Raw genomic sequence first — 18,042 nt, forward strand, 5'->3', positions numbered from 1 at the left:
AAAATTGTTGCTGGAAGAAATCAGATGGGAGCCAATGAATCATAGAATCATAGAATATCAGGGTTGGAAGGGACCCCTGAAGGTCATCTAGTCCAACCCCCTGCTCGAAGCAGGACCAATTCCCAGTTAAATCATCCCAGCCAGGGCTTTGTCAAGCCTGACCTTAAAAACCTCTAAGGAAGGAGATTCTACCACCTCCCTAGGTAACGCATTCCAGTGTTTCACCACCCTCTTAGTGAAAAAGTTTTTCCTAATATCCAATCTAAACCTCCCCCACTGCAACTTGAGACCATTACTCCTCGTTCTGTCATCTGCTACCACTGAGAACAGTCTAGAGCCATCCTCTTTGGAACCCCCTTTCAGGTAGTTGAAAGCAGCTATCAAATCCCCCCTCATTCTTCTCTTCTGCAGGCTAAACAATCCCAGCTCCCTCAGCCTCTCCTCATAAGTCATGTGTTCTAGACCCCTAATCATTTTTGTTGCCCTTCGCTGGACTCTCTCCAATTTATCCACATCCTTCTTGTAGTGTGGGGCCCAAAACTGGACACAGTACTCCAGATGAGGCCTCACCAATGTTGAATAGAGAGGAACGATCACGTCCCTCGATCTGCTCGCTATGCCCCTACTTATACATCCCAAAATGCCATTGGCCTTCTTGGCAACAAGGAGACACTGCTGACTCATATCCAGCTTCTTGTCCACTGTCACCCCTAGGTCCTTTTCCGCAGAACTGCTGCCTAGCCATTCGGTCCCTAGTCTGTAGCGGTGCATTGGATTCTTCCATCCTAAGTGCAGGACCCTGCACTTATCCTTATTGAACCTCATCAGATTTCTTTTGGCCCAATCCTCCAATTTGTCTAGGTCCTTCTGTATCCTATCCCTCCCCTCCAGCGTATCTACCACTCCTCCCAGTTTAGTATCATCCGCAAATTTGCTGAGAGTGCAATCCACACCATCCTCCAGATCATTTATGAAGATATTGAACAAAACCGGCCCCAGGACCGACCCTTGGGGCACTCCACTTGACACCGGCTGCCAACTAGACATGGAGCCATTGATCACTACCCGTTGAGCCCGACAATCTAGCCAGCTTTCTACCCACCTTATAGTGCATTCATCCAGCCCATACTTCCTTAACTTGCTGACAAGAATACTGTGGGAGACCGTGTCAAAAGCTTTGCTAAAGTCAAGAAACACTGCTTTCCCTTCATCCACAGAACCAGTAATCTCATCATAAAAGGCGATTAGATTAGTCAGGCATGACCTTCCCTTGGTGAATCCATGCTGGCTGTTCCTGATCACTTTCCTCTCATGCAAGTGCATCAGGATTGATTCTTTGAGGACCTGCTCCATGATTTTTCCAGGGACTGAGGTGAGGCTGACTGGCCTGTAGTTCCCAGGATCCTCCTTCTTCCCTTTTTTAAAGATTGGCACTACATTAGCCTTTTTCCAGTCATCCGGAAGTAGAGCAAGGTCTTTATTTCAACTAAAGGAATCATTAATTAGGGAAATTTGAGATTTCTGGTGAAGTTATATTATTGATATAGTGACAGATCAGAATCATTTCAAAATGAGAGCAAGTGTCGATATCTGGATCATCAGAAACTTGTTTTGATTGAACGCTTTTGATCTGACAAGGTTGCTGCCCATTTTGGAGAATTCTCATCTGAGAAGCACTTGGCAACTTTCTCATCTGACAGGGAGATTTGGGCATCATCTCCATCATTGCTACCTGCACATTTTGGGACCCAGCAATTTACTGTCAGATTATTGGTTTTTCTTTTTCTTGAACTTAAAAGATGTTCTCACTAGACCCAAGGAAGAGAGGGAGCCAGATGACATCACCATGACATGGCTGTGTCAACTCATGGGATGTTAACCTAAGACACTGCTAGTAGATCAGTTCCTCCTCCCTCCCCAATCTTCTCCCTCTTGCCGCCTTCTTCTTTTCCTTCTCCTTCTCCTCCTGTCTGTAAAGTCCAATTTAACCAACCAGGACAAATCTATACCTGCAGTACTTTCCTGTGAGCATAGCAAGTTAGAAAAGACCCTCAACAGCCTAATCTTGCTGAAAAACATTGTCTCCTGTACTCTGGCCAGTGGAAAATTGAGCAACTGAGCCAAACATTCTCCACAGACAGGGGTAAAACTTGGGTCCAGGAGCGGATAAGTGGGTCATGTGCCCTGCCTAAAGCCTTCCAGCAATTAAACAGCAACTATAAGAGTCAGAAATGCCACCCACCTGCATCAGTCGTGGGGCAATTTGATGGGGCCAGCAGCAACAGTCCTAGTAGCAAGGGAGGGAGATAGTCACCAAGGGCCAACAGGTAGCTCCTCCCCCAGGAGTGTCTGGCATCCATTGGCCAGCTGGGGAGTGGGGAGCTGATTGGCCACATTTCCAAAATTTAGCTTCCAAAATTTAACCCAGCATGGGGGCCATGTGGAGTCTCTTTTGGCTCTGTTCCAGCAGCCCCACCCTATCCACCCATATTAGGAATGGGAACCTGGCCTGACAGATGATGCCGTTCTAGCTGATCACCTGTTCAGGGGGTCAGAAAGGAATTTTTTCTTCATGAGGCAATTGGCAGAGGCCCAGGAGTTTATTGCCTTCCTCGCAGCACCTCCAAGCCACAGTGGGTTAAGTAGGAATACGCTTAGTACCTAACTGAGGTACTGGGGTAGTTGTTTATTTGTCACAACTTGCAGCCAGTTTCCAGTGCTGTTAAGAGAATAAAATTAATGGTTCCGATAGGTAAAAGATCTATGATTGATGATTGACCTTGGGCTCATGTGATAGAGTGAAACCCTGTGGTCTTTGCAGACCGAGGACCACCCTGCTGCATCACTGTCCCTCTTGTGAGAGGGAGGGTGCCAAGAGAGAGAGAGCTGAGTCCTGGAGGGTAGGCTGAGGCGAGCCACCCCGTATTATGGGTTATATGGTAGGGAGCCCTGCAACCCTGGCGTTAGTTACGAGTTATATGCCCTGTAACCCCCGCAATGGAACCCATTAAATGTCTGGTATAGGAGAGGGGGGCTGATGGATGGGTAGTGCCCCTCCCCTGTATTGAAGTTGAATGAAAGTTGCAGCCTTCTGCTTAATTCCAAGCATGTGTGTGTCATCATATGCCGCTGCGTCCACATCAAGTTGCACTTTGCTATCTTTTGCTATTCTTTTCTTTCTCCATCTTTGTGTACGTCTCTCTTGTTTTGTCTTCAGAAAAAAACAGTATCAATCTGCCATGGAATGTGAGAACTACCACATTAAATGGCCTCCCATTTTGCTCCTGCCCCCCAGACATTTGGATGAGATTTTCAACAGTACTTAAGGCCAACAGGCACCCAGTTCCCACTGGCTTTCAGGAGGAGTTGGGCACCTAACTGCCTTACGCTCTTTTGTAATCCCCTAGATGTCATTTCAAAGGCTTCCTAGCAAGGGGTTTTCACTTTAATGTAAGGAGAGAGAGGGAGGAAGAAAAATTGTTAAAATAACATTTTCCCCTATTTAATTATTTTAATTAAGTACTATGCAGTGTTCAGTGTTGTAGTGACTCATGTAGACCCTTCCACCCCAAGGAGTCCCAGTGTGGACTGAGTTCTAACAAATATTATTCCTTATTCTTTGTATTACTATAGTGCCTAGGAGCCCTAGACCAGGACCCCATTGTGCTAGGTGCTGTACAAACACAAAACAGATAGTCCCTGGCCCAAGGAACTTACACTCCATGTATGAGACAAGAGACAACAAACGGATAGACAGACAGACAGCAGAGTACAAGGGAACAATGAGACAATGGTCAGCATGGTAGGCAGTAGTCTCAGCACGCCAGTAGCCCAGCCATTATTAATTAGTTTGAAGGCATCATGGCAAAGGAATAACATCTTCCATCCAAGGATTTCATAGTGCTTTACACACAATAACCAACCCACACAATCCCAATGCTTGCTAGGTACCTTACCCCTGTTTTACAAATGGGAAGCTAAAGCACAGAGAGGACAAGAGATTTACCCCAAGGCCCTAGAACCATAAGCAGAATCCAGATCTCTTGACTACTACTCAACAGCCACCACCACCATCTTCATTATGGCTCTCTCTCTTTCTCTCTCATCTACCCCAGGCACTTCCCTTCTCCCTCTACACCACCAAGAAAAGCCTTTTTAGAAAGTGTTTTTTCTAAAACAGAACAGGGACTACTGCAAACTAACTGAAAAGCTGGAGGAGATTTAGCCAATTTCAGCATTTATTGCGGCAAAACTATTATGGGCCAAATCCCCACCACCAAAAAAAAACCCCACTCCCTTCCACCCACCCCCCAAGTTGCCTTATTTTTAATTTATTTTAGATTTAAATAATAAAAAACACTTACAAGAAGCCCTACAGGCCCCCGCATAATTAATAATACAACTAAATACACGCCCTTGATATTGAAAAATGCTTCTTAATGTTCCCTTCTCTCGGCTTCAGACAGTTGTGTACTACTGTCATATGGTGGCAAGGGAGTCTAGGTTATGAAAATATGCCAGTGCAGCACCCTGGAGTTTACCCTTTGACCTCCCATTCCCCCTCCTTGCCATGATGTATCCGCATTCATTTTTGCTAAGTGCAAAGTAGAGGCCTGCTTCTGCTTCCACAGAAGTGAGCTACTCCAGTGATGATGATGATGATTTATTTCTATTATAGTAGCACCTAGGAACCCCAGTCAAGGATCAAGGCCCCATTGTGCCAGACATAGTACTAACAAGTAACAATGAAGACTGCTCCTGACCCACAGTTTAGGTGAGCTTACCTAGCTACTTTAGAAATGTAAATAACAAACATTTTGCCCCTAACCTCAATGGGACCAAGATTGGGCCTTTGTTTATCTGATGAAAACTTGCAAAATAGCACAGCAAATAGGAAGGGTATTTGTTTGGGACACTGTCCTCACACATGTCTGCCCCAAAACCTGCTAGCCTCACATTATGTGCAAGGTGTTCTCCACAGGAGGTGAGCAGTAAATAGAATCTGAGACTGTTCAAATTGCTACCTCCCAACTTCTGGTTCAGCCTTTAAGTTGTCTGTTTAAAATGGGACTGTGTTGGGATTGTGTAAAAGAGAAGCCTTTAGTTCTCTGGCCCCAGCCTCCTGAGGTTTCAGTTGCAGTTCACATGCAACAGAGCCGGCTTTTAGTTGTGCTGTATTTTGGGGGGAGGAGGAGTATATTTGAGAGCTTTAAAGAAAGCATAGATTAGTCAGGACTGCTGCTTGTTCTACTGTGTGTTATTAGCAGTACGAACATGTTTACTGTAGGCGTAACTGAGTTTCCACTATTTTGTGTCACAGATCCAATTCATCCCAAAGCACCATGAGATGTAAGCCTCCATTAGCTGATGTGGGCTACTGTACGGCCACCATTACACATTATATTACTCCTTACTCACCTAAGAAGTCCCACTGAAGTCTTCGGAACTTCTCACGTAATTGGATACAACTCATGCGTTGGCAGGACAGTAACTGTAGAGTCCTAAAGAACAACACATAAGGTAAAAGAGAACCCCGAACTGCACATATTTGTAGGTGTCACGAAGAAGCAAACAGTCTCTGCCTGACACAGTTTTGTTAAGTGTAGCATCTTTCATAAGAAATCAGAGCTGGTCAACATTTTTCAACCAAAATTGGGAGTGGGGGGGTGCGGGGCGGGGCGGGGGTGTGTGTTTGATTGTTTTGTTAGTGGCTTTGTTAGAAAACAATTTTTTTCACAAAGTTGATGACAAGCACATTTTTTCCCTTTTCCATGAAAAACGTCAGGCCTTTTTACAGCTTTTTAAAACATTGTTGAAATAATTATGGTTTTGGTAATAAAAAGTTTCAATAACATTTTCTAGGATGAATTTTTTTAATTGAAAAACATTTCTGCAAAAATGTATATGAATGGAAAAAGGAGTACATTTCGAGAGGAAAACCTGACCCCCAAAATGTTCATTTTCCAACCATCTCTATACAAAACTGATTATCTGAATTCAAATTTTGGGGTTGTCTGGGCCTGGGCTTTTCATAAAGTCCCACCTCTAATACAAACCGCATCTAAGAATACTTAGAGTTGAAAAACGAGGCAGTAGATCATCTATGGCATAAATTACAGAAAATAAGTGGTGTAAAGAGATTTTGTCTGATTCTGTGAAAAGAAAAGGAGGACTTGTAGCACCTTAGAGACTAACAAATTTATTTGAGCATAAGCTTTCGTGAGCTACAGCTCACTTCATCGGATGCATTCAGTGGAAAATACAGTGGGGAGATTTATATACACACAGAACATGAAACAATGGGTGTTACCATACACACTGTAACAAGAGTGATCAGGTCAGGTGAGCTATTACCAGCAGGAGAGCCGGTGAGGGGGGAAAGGAAGGGGGAGGGGGAACGTTTTGTAGTGATAATCAAGGTGGGCCATTTCCAGCAGTTGACAAGAACAGTCTGAGGAACAGTGGGGGGGGGAGGGGGAATAAACATGGGGAAATAGTTTTACTTTGTGTAATGACCCATCCACTCCCAGTCTTTATTCTTGTTCCTCAGATGTTCTTGTCAACTGCTGGAAATGGCCCACCTTGATTATCACTACAAAAGGTTCCCCTCCCCCGCTCTCCTGCTGGTAATAGCTCACCTGCCCTGATCCCTCTTGTTACAGTGTGTATGGTAACACCCATTCTTTCACATTCTGTGTGTATATAAATCTCCCCACTGAATGCATCCGATGAAGTGCGCTGTAGCTCACAAAAGCTTATGCTCAAATACATTTGTTAGTCTCTAAGGTGCCACAAGTACTCCTTTTCTTTTTGCGAATACAGACTAACACGGCTGCTACTCTGATTCCGTGGTCATTCATTACATAGAAAAAACTCCCCTTCCATGAGTGTAAAGTCCTAGTGTCAGAAACAAACTGAGGCATGGATTCATAATACCAATAACAGAGTGAGAGAAATAGTAAAGGAGGGGCACAGAGAAAAGGAGGTACATGTTACAATGATTTTTGAGAAAAGATGGAGATACATGAAAATTGCTTTAAATAGCAGGGATGAGATTGCAGGAAAAAAGGGTGAGGACAAGTGCTGGAGGAGCTAGAAAAGAAGTAAGGAAAGGAGCAGAGGCAAAGTGTACGGGGGGGGGGGGGGATCATGTAACCCTCCAGATTTGCTGCATGGCTTGTACTGAGCATGCTCACACAGACTGCGTGTGCTCAGTAACACTGCTGAAGCCAGCTGCCCTCACTCTTCCTCTCCTCCCCCCCCCCCCCATAGGCAAGCACAGGTCCTCTCTGGAGAGGAGAATCCTGGTTCTGCTCGCACTTACACCAGTGTAACTCCACTGATTACAGTGCAGTTACTCCCTTTATACACTGGTGTAAGTGAGAGTAGAATCAGGCTCATGAGGTAAGCAGACAAGTCCATGTAGGGTTTTCAAAATTATGGACCCAGTTCTCCACTCTGTTATAGTATTACACCACTAAAGTCAATAGGGACATGCTCCTGTAACAGAGTGGAGAATCAGGCTGAGGGGTCAGATTTTAATCAAATCCTGAAATGAATGGGAAGCCAGTGGAGTTCCTTACAGTTTGAAGATGGGCATGATGTGGTCATACTCCTTGGAAAATATGAGAAACGGGCGCAGCATTTTGTACATACTGAGAACTTGGGAAGTGGAATTTGCAGAGACAATAAAAAGGCAAAAGCCCAGGCTAAAAGGGATGGAGGGATGCATGAAGATTTTAGCATAAGTGGAAACAAAGCAGTGGCATCCCCAGAACTGGTTGTGTAGAATCATAGGATTAGTAGGGACTGCAATGGTCCTTTCTTAGGGTGTAGATGGAGATAGATTTATAAACACAGAAGATGTGGGAAGAGTAAGAGCCCAAGAAGACACACTACAATGATAGAGTCTGACTATAATAAATGCCTAGTTTAAACAGCTTAGTAACTTAAGTATTGTTGTGGGCATTATAATGGTACACTGGTTTGTACGGACAGAGATTTGCGGATTCAGCTGTGATGGCTTTGGAAATGACAGCAGCTGGATCTGCATGAAGCTTTCTTCTGTCAATTTTAACTTACTAGCTACATTTTTAACAAGCAGCCACTTCTTAAACCTGGCGCATGATTTTCAGGACATCAGTTCTCTTTCAGCAGCTTGTCACTTGCTCTTGCTCATCAGCTGTGGACATTTTTCCAGCAAAGGGCTCCCTCTTCCCAGATATGCAGTCTTGTGCTACTGAAATGTCTATGTGGTGTCAAAAACAAACCTTTTACAGCTACAGAAGGGCTACATTCTAATAAAATCCCCCCCAGGCCACACTCTGGTAAAAAATCTGTTTGAATGACGACAGCTTTAAAATTCAGGCGAATCTTACATGACAAATCCCCTAATCATCATTTTCCATCAATAAAAGGTTAACATACTATATTCTGGGTACTGCACAGACTACAAAGACAGCAAAAAGCACTAGAGACATTATTTGTATGAGAAAAGCTTGAATTATAATCAGTGTAGCAAAAACCTTTAAGGATCAGATTCTAGAATTTCAAAAGGGGTTGGACAGTTATATGGATATCAAGAATATCCAGAGTTCTCATCATTCATGAGAGCAAAGAGATTTAGGAAGGGACTTTAAACCTCATGTTTCAGGGCTTAAGCCAATCTCTAACTATTAGAGGCATAGGTGTTGATTTATTTTTCCCTGGGGGTACTCCATTCCTGCTCCACCCCATGGCCTCACCCCCATTCTGCCCTTTCCCCTGAGGCCCTGCCCTTGCTCCACCTCTTCCTGCTCCCACTCCACCCCTCCCACAAGGCCCTGTGCTTGCTCTGCCTCTTCCCACCCCTCCCCTGAGGCCCCCACCTGCCAGCTGCTCGCTGCCCTCCCTCAAACCTCCCCTGACAGCTACCAAACAGCTGCGGCTGGTGCGTGCTGAGCACCCACTATTATTTTCCCTGAGTGCTCCAGCTCCAGAGAACCCACTGAGTTTGCACCTATGATTAGAGGTCACGAGACAAAGTGCGGGGGGGGGGGGGGGGGGGGCAGGGCAGATCATCCCGGCCTATTGCAGGGTTCTTGCCCTTTCCTCTGAAACATCTGGCACTGGCCACTGTCACCCTACCCAAAGTACAGGAGTTTGCATTGAAGTGCAACGCACTTTCCTTAGTACTACACAATGGTTGTGGGAAATCATAGTTTCGCCCAGGAACAGGGGAGCTAGTTTAGATCAATTAAAATTCAGTCTCTTTGGACTCAGCTCAAACAAAGACTTGGTTGAGGTTTTATAAAGCTTGGCTATTTCGAGTTCCCACCCCATTTTTTCAGGTCTTTGCACTTCCTGGTTTGGCTGGGACCCGAAGTACCTAAAATACCATAAGAACAGACTCTCCGAGCTTTTCTAACCTTGCTGGGACCAGAAAGTACCAAAGATGTTAGGACAAAACCTGGTCTGGTGAATTTTCCAGTTTCTAAACTGAAGAAGTTCTTTTGGGATAACCCTCCTGAACAGAGATAGGTACAGATCCAAATTCTCCCAAAGATTGGGGGTGAGGTTTCAAAAACATGGATCTAAATTTAGTGGCTTGAGCCCATCTTTAGCCCAATGTTTGGAATCTCATCTGAACTGAACCTCTGAGCTCTCTGGTTTTAGAAACTTTACCCTTAAAGTAAAATTTTGTCTTTGGGTGCCCACCTATTGCTCCCATTGAGTTCACTGTATCTAGGAACAGGATTCCCAACGAAGCAAATGCTTAGGAAAACAGAACAGAGTAAAAACTGTGGTAATAGCTTTAGCACTTTTGGGTCCTTTAGTTTATTATAAAAGGCTCACATCTCACTGTGGTATTTTTCCTCAGCTCTGAATCACGGGGCCCATTTTCAATATCCCATGCGTTACTACCCAGGAAGACAGGGCAGCGTTTCAACTTCTGCTGGCTGGCAGGATGGGAGCAACATAGCAACTGTAGTAAAGGAGAATGACAGCTTGCTGAATGCTGAAACAGCCCCCTATGCATTCTTTCCAGGGGCTCTGCCATCGCTGCAAATATCAAGAGGCTGCCCTACGCCTACAAATAATGATAGTGATTCAACCCAGCCAGTTGACCCAGATGTACACCACTCTGTGCTCAGATAGCACAGTGATAAGGGCAGAGGCATAAAACAGAGTATTCAGAGTCCCTGAAAAGTCTGTAATAGAAAAGACCCTGGAGTTAAATATTTCTGAGCTCTCAGATGAAACCAGCTTCATCACAAGGATGTCATAAAGCTTAAAAGAAATCAGCTCATAGATTAAAAAAACTAGGTCAGACTAAACCCAGGCAAGAAAGAGATGATGCTGGTCAGAAGGGAAAATGCTTTGAAGACCTAGCTGGGGTATTGTCAAAGTGGTGAAAAGCCACAGGGTCCTGTTCAGCTCGTCTCTAAAAGTCTAGGCGATCGGGAAACATCTGTGGCAAAAAAAGCCTCTGTCCTCTTGCAACTTTCCAGGAAACTTTACCCTTTCCTCCGGGAGGAGGATTTGGCCACAGTGAACGCTGATCTCCAGAATGGATTCACATAACTGGCCAGGTTTTGGATGTAACGCAGAGATTCCACTTCAGGAGGGTCTTCTATGAACTCATCAACCCTGAACTCGGATCCCTCCACTGGCTCCCCAAGCTGTTTCCATTGCCAATTCAAATTTCTGGCTCCAATTATATAGCCATAAATGGGCCAGGAACCCATCTACTTCAGCAGCCACATCTCTATTCATGTCCCATCAGGACAAATGCTCTCTCTGGGTCGACGAAGCAAGTGAGGATCAGAAACAACACATTCTCGGTTATCAGGGTCCCAACTGTAGAACAAACTTCCAGAGGAGACTGAATTAATCCAGAATCTGATCAATTTCAGAAAACTCCTTAAAGTCCTCTAGGAACCTCAGCATGTAGATTTCATTCAGCTGGGAAGCACTTAAATACTGCAGTGATGGCTGCTATAGAAAATGCTAAAACAGAGAGATTTCCTCACTAGATATGTGAGAGGTTTTATTATTTGCAGACATTGGGACATAAAGAAAAGGCAGCTTCTTTAAATGACCTATTTACTTTTTCTCTTTACAGTTGCTCCTTTCTCATTTAGTAGATCAGTTTGCTTTTGCCAGATGGATTCAAAGTCACCACTGTGATTTCAGTTTTTTCCTTGTTTCTTGGAAAGCACCACACAGTACCATGTCAAGAAAAACAAACAGAAAAGTTTGCTTAAGACCTATTTAAAGCAAATCATCAGTGGTACTTCCAATAACAAACCAGGGGCCAGCATCTGTACTTGTGACAAGACTGGGGCTACTGTGCATAAAAAGGGGTAACACCATTGCAGAATTACAGTGAAAATCTTGCTTAATGTGGTTCCTTGTATATTCAGCTTTTACATTTTCTATTTTCACTCACAAATTAAAATAAAGGTAGAAATCTTGGCATAAACTAAAAACTTTAAAGGGACAGTGTCAAATGGATTAAGCCCAAAATTTAGGCTTTGTGTAAAAAACTAGCAAAACTCAACATAAATGAATTAAAATACTAGACAAACTTCCACTCTCAACTTTTTTTAAACATTCCCCTGAAGTGCTGGAAACCCCCAAGCCACAGCAGTGTGCCAGCACATGAGAGCCAAGAAAGTAACACTGCCCACCAGTGAAAAGTGAAACTGACTTATGAACAGAGACCCAGACTAGTTTTACTTTTTTAGCTAAATGAAGCTCACTGGGGAAATAAAGACCATAAATGGTGAAGAGGAGAGATGCGGTGAGGAGGTCAGATTTTGGTATTGCATAACTAAAACTAGGTTATTTGGATCCAGCACCCATTTTATCCAAAACACCAATGTTTGGGGTTACTGGTCAGATAGGAAAAGACTTGGGGCTAGATTTTCAGCTAGTGTAAATTGACGTGGCTCAGGAGTGGGCAAATTATGGCCTGGGGGCCGCATCTAGCCCCTCAGAGCTCCAGCCCTCGAGTTCCTGCCAGGGTGTGGGGTCCAGGACTTGCCCCACTCCTGCGCTCCAGCCGGGGAGCAGTGTTGGGGGCTTGCCCCATGCGGCACGTGCCATGACTCCACACAGCTCCTGGAAGCAGCAGCATGTCCTCCCTCCATCTCCTACATGTAGGGGCAGCCAGGGGGCTCTGCATGCTGCCCCCACCCTAAGTGCCGCCTCTGCAGCTCCCATTGGCCGGGAACTGTGGCCAATGGGAGCTGCAGAGGCGGCGCCTGCGGACGGGGCAGCGCACAGAGCCGCCTGGCCACACCTCCACATAGGAGCCGGAGTGGGGACATGCCACTGCTTCCGGGAGCTGCTTGAGGTAAGCGCTGCCCTGAGCCTGCACGCCTGACCCTCTCCTGTGCCCCAAACCACTGCCCCAGCCCTGATCCCCATCCCACCCTCCAAACCCATTGGTCCCAGCCCAGAGCCCCCTCCCACACTCTGAACTCCTCATTTCTGGCCCCACCCCAGAGCCCGCACCCCCAGCCGGAGCCCTCACGCCCTCCCACACACCAGTCCCAATTTTGTGAGCATTCATGGCCCGCCATACAATTTCCATACCCAGATGTGGCCCTCGGGTCAAAAAGTTTGCACACCCCAATGTAGCTATATGAAAGTTACCAAAGATAGCCAGATTTATATGCGCTGAGTACCTGGCTCTTGGTTTTTGACCCATCTTGTTTTGGGCTTTGTAAAATGCATTGCCCCAGAGGAGATCAGTCCTGGTAATGTGGGGATCAGTATAGCCAAGTCCAGACCCATTCACAACTTTGGAAAACGGGAGCAAGGCTTTGAAGCGGCAATGGTGGAAGACTGGCAGCTAGCTGAAGCATATGGGCAACAGGCTCACAGCACTTCAGCCGGTTGAGCAGGCAGGCAGCTGTTTTGTGCACAAACTGGAGTTTCTGCACTGCATAGCCATTCAGTCCCAGAAAGCGGGATAATAATACTTACCTACCTCACAGGGGTGTTGTCAAGCTAATTTAATTAGTGTTTGTAAAGCACTTTGACATTCTCTGTATAGAGTGCAAAGTATTATTCAACAGTTCCAGTTGAGAGCATAACAAAAGCTATGCCCAGCACAGTCAATAATGCTCCCTTTTGTTTATATAGGGCATTCTGCTGATATTGTACCCTGGGGCTATGGTTAGGACAGGATATTTACTAATATCTTCACTAATTGAAATGAAATCATATCCACCGTGCCTCTAAAAGCAATATCAGGAATATGGCTATTCCAGTGTGATTCCCACTTTGGCCCTACTAACAAGCACACACCTCCCTGGTTCTTGCTGGATTTTTTGTTTGTTTGCCCCCCACCGCCCATGTTTGTAAAGGAGAGATTCATAACTGTGAACATTCTTAGCAATGAACCTAATGCAGCAGCTATCCAAGCCATTCAAGAACAGAAAATTTCATAGCACTGGAATTTTTCCATTGCCAGTACCTTTTCATCCTTAAGATAAATGGCTTTTACTGACAGGGCTAAAGGCTCAGTTATTTTCAAAATACTTCTCAGCTTCACAGCGGCCATGAAAATTGGCTCTGCACCTGGCCAGCTGATCCAACCTGCAAAGGCCTCGTTTTCTTTTCTGCAGCAGCAAGTGGCAGTTTGGTGTGCAGCAGAGCTGATGCAAATAGGCTAAAACTTAAATCATCAGAATTCATTTGATTGTCACAGATCCAGTGCTGTGCACTGAATTTCAACGCGGGGTGCATGATCGCCACAATGCATCTGCCGAAGGGGAAAACATGCAAACACCTATTCCAAAATCTAAAACATTGCAAAGGTGACCTTCCAAATCTGAATCTCCTTCACACACTTTGGGGCCATAATCCAGCCCTGCCCACACATTGCTTATATATGCATACATATTTCTAAGATACTTGCCTCTTCAAACAATGGACAGAGGTTGACTTATTTATTATTTGTGCCTAAAGCATCCAACTGATATCGGAGCCCCATCATGCTATATGCTTTATGTACACATTGTAAGAGATTGTCCCTGCTCCCAAAAAGCTTTCAGTCTAAGTAGACATGACAGTAAAGGGAGAAGGGGAAACAAAAGTACAGAGAGATAAAGTGACTTGCCCAAGAGCACATAGCAGGTCAGTGACAGAGGCCGGGATAGAACTCAAGTCTATCAACTCCCTGTCCAGTGATCTACCCACTAGACCTTGCTACCGCCATTATGGGTCCAAACAAATTCTGGCATAGCTGCATATCTCCTCAGCTCTAGAATATTATCTCTGCCTTGCCTCATTTGAGATGTACAACAGTCAGCCAACTAAGCCTGACAGCAAAGTGAGCATGCTTGAGCTATCCATGTAAGGTCCCAACCCGTGGGTCAGTTTTCACTAACTGAATTAGTGAGAGAGCCAAGCCGTGTCCTGATCCATGCGTGCGGCTCCCATTGAGGACAAGAACTGCACAGACTGAATGAGGGCATCATATGGCACGAAGGGACTAAAAGCCCAGAGATTAAATTCATTCTCCTCCAGCTTCTCTTAGTCAATAGATATGCCACAGGGCTTGCCACACCAAGAAGCTAATTTATATATTAGACGTTACTTTTTCTCCAAAATAAGCATATCCCAGATAAATAGCTAGTACTCTAGAGGTACTGCCCACCTCTCCCTGACTGGCACCCTACGGACAGTTTAATGAGCCCTTCATGTCTGGAAACTTGGCTTCAGATCCTGGTGTAAATGCACCGTCTCATTGATGCTCCCTTTAGTGCACAGTTCTAAACCACTACACATTTAGCCCCTTCTGGCAAGTCCCTTCTCAAGAGATGCTTGTGTCTGGAATAGTAGGGGTGTTGAAGGTAGGGAATGGGACGCCTCATAGAAACTTCTGTGGCGACTGCCCACAGTAAACTTGACCTGAACTTTTGCTGTTTCTCCCTCACTTTCATGAGCCAGAATGGTAAGAATGAGAGATTTCTTTCCTGAGGAAGAAACCAGCCCTGCGTTGCAGCCTCACAGGGACTCAGTGAGCAGATTCAGTGGAGACTTCCTGAGGTCAGCGACAGGAGCTCTGTGCTACGGGAGGGCATGAAATGCCTAATGTGGAAATGTTTGCATTTGGAGCTATATGAAGTTACATTTAGCTTTTAACAGCTGCGGCGGCTGTTTATTGTAGCACAGAATCCTGGAGCTATTAGCTCACTTCTTGACAGTGACCAGATTCAGAGTGGAACGACTGCAAGTCTGCTGTAATATTTATGTCTTTGCCAAGGTCCCAACAATACCTTTCCTAATAAGTCTGACATATAAACAATCATTTCTATAGCTGAAAAACATACGTCCTCAGCCCATTGTAGTGCCAGAAGAGTTGTGAGGATTTTATTTTAATCTGTTATGCAAGTCTTTTTCCCTCCTACGTCACAAATCATAAGTGATTGGCTAGATAGAAATGTTTTGTATAGAATTGCTTAACAAGAAATCTGAACCTCCAGCGCTAAATTCTGCAGTTTGCTACATCCGTGTTACACCACTGAAGACCAGGAGGCTGTACTGAGGTAGTAGGAAGCAAATGTGCCCCTTAACTAGGGTAACCAGATGTCCCAATTTTATGGGGACAGTCCTGGTATTAGGAGCTGTGTCTATATAGGTGCCCACTACCCCTCACCCCCATGTACCAATTTTTTACACTTGCTATCTGGTCACCCTACCTTCGACTTACATTGAGATGCGGCAGGAGAACGTGTGCTGCAAACAGGTACACTTGATTCAGGATTGTTTGTAAATGGAGGGGAGCATTTCATAAGAGGCTGTTTTCCCCACATATATCACTGTGTTACTGACTGCGTTTGATGCCTCAAAAAGAACGTCTCCTTGTTTAGAGTTCTAGCATTACACAAAAGAAACATAACCTTGCAGCTGAACTGCAAACATATATATGTTTTGTTCTGGAGCACATTTGAACTGTAGTGCTGAAAGAAGAACAGACTGTACTGCCACAGAATGTTTCCCAGCAACACACTGTAGATTAGCCCTGACTTGCAAAGTTTAAAAAAAAAAAAAAAAAAAAAATCACGCTCATGAGTTATGTTTTCTGAGGACCCAGAGAACCATATCTTTGTTGGAACGGGAACTGGATGTTGGAACAACATCAACACTATGAAACATAAGATACACTTCACTGGTTCACACAGTTTATGACCTTGGATAGCTGATAAGCCACTGTAATATGATTTTTGAGCCCTGTGTTTTGCAAGCTTCAGGTACCAGGTGTTATTGAAGGTCAGTACTAAGAAAAAAAGGGCTCTCCCACAGCCGGGAGAAGGTTACAGAGAATGGTTTTTATGCAACATAAGCTTGTAGATGATTAACAATTTTCTTTCAGTTAACCACTAAGTTAATAGTTATTCAAAGCACTCCATTGTAATGGGAGTGGAGATGGGAAGATGTACTATATTAACCATTAATCTTGGACCGTGCAATAAAAATTAAAATGGAATATGGCACATAAGTATGATTAATTCTGCTCAAGAAGAAAGAGCATATGGCTGTTGGTTGGGATATTTTTGTTCTGATGTTGGGGGTGGTTGCAAGGAGCAGATGAGGATCTGTTGCTTGTAATGCTGCATTCTTCACGTTTGGCACTGTGCATTCATTATTCATTTCAGTTAAAAAGATCAAATTGCAGTTCACCTATTTCAAAAGGTGCCTGGCAAATTCAGAGCCTCCCCGAAGTTCCCAAACCCTGAATTGTCTTTTTAATTGCAGAGGGAAGAAGGGGGAGTGATGGACGGAATTTGGTGATTTGTTAGGGGTAATGAAAACTAGACTTTAGCAATGGCTAGAGCCAGACAGCGTGAGCAGCCACAGTGCAGTCTTTACCCACACAGTGGTTGCCAATGCATCTCACTCCTGACCTGTAACACCCCAGCTCCCCCAGAGAACTGCAGTCCTGGTGATTCCTTTCAGACTGTTGCGTGCTTTTGCAGTGGGCAGAGATATCTGCTAAGGAACAGCCTGAGGCCATCAAGCTCATTTTCATTTGCAGTCTAAGTTGGATTTAAAAACAGGCCTTCAGCTGCAAAGGCTAATATTAGAGATGGGCCTGAGTGGCAGACTTTGGATCCATGTTTCCCAAAGCTTAGGGATGTTTGGATCTAGGGATTTGATTTAGCCTATGAGAGAAACAGGAACAGGTTGCAAAATCTTGGTCCAGATCTGAACTCTCCCCCACAAAAATCTGGGATTTCTGACTTGGATTTCGATTTGGGCCCATCTGTAGTCAACATGAGTGATGAATGAACTGATTCAGGAACAATAAGAACTAACAGAATCCAAACCTGAACCAAATTCCTTTTAAAATTCAAGAATGTTTGACCAGCTGTTCACACTTGTGTTCCGTTGGACTCTGCACTTCCTGCGTCTGGCCAGAAGTAGAAGTTGAAATTACTGGAAGAGCTTCAGGTACAGAATTGGGGTCTTTCTGAACATTTGAATGTTTTATGAATCACACCAAACCATCAGCCTGCCTACTGACCACTTGTCTAGAAGCTAATACACATTGCACAGTCCTCTCTGCACTCATTATTTCAGATAATAGTGTCAATATCACATGTGCATTAAAAAAAAGTGGCCACAAAATGAGAGATCACTGGAAGGATGTTCTTATAAGAAAATAACTATATTCCTTGTTCTCGTTTTCCTCCTTACTCTCCTTGGCCATTTAAAAAACTGATTGATTGTTTATTCAAAGCGCATTGGTATATATTTCATAAAAGGTGCTATTGATTCTATAGCCTCGGCCATCTCTCCAAGCCAGGTCAATACAGTGAAACAAAACGTGTGAGAGTCCCTCAAACAGCTGTATAAACATGCTAAGGAAACAGAAACAGCCACAATAACACTAATAGCCTCAACAGCAAAGCATGGCCTGATCCTGCTAAAACCGAAGTCAATAGCAAAGCTATCATTCATTATAAGGGAAGCAGAAATTGCATGGCCTCACTATAGGCTTGATCCAAAGACTACTGAAGTCCAAGACAGGCCTATTGATTT

General features: G+C 44.5%; 1 long non-coding RNA gene across 1 annotated transcript in view; it reads right to left on the reverse strand.

The window, feature by feature from the left end:
• LOC144262189 (uncharacterized) overlaps positions 1-18,042 on the reverse strand; it is a 160,016-nt gene that overhangs the window by 115,127 nt on the left and 26,847 nt on the right. The window contains exon 2 of the long non-coding RNA XR_013345501.1: positions 5,419-5,501. This is a non-coding gene — a long non-coding RNA (uncharacterized LOC144262189). The remainder of the gene's footprint in view (positions 1-5,418; positions 5,502-18,042) is intronic.

The sequence above is a fragment of the Eretmochelys imbricata genome, chromosome 3, assembly GCF_965152235.1.
Source record: "Eretmochelys imbricata isolate rEreImb1 chromosome 3, rEreImb1.hap1, whole genome shotgun sequence".
Taxonomy (NCBI): Eukaryota; Metazoa; Chordata; order Testudines; family Cheloniidae; genus Eretmochelys; species Eretmochelys imbricata.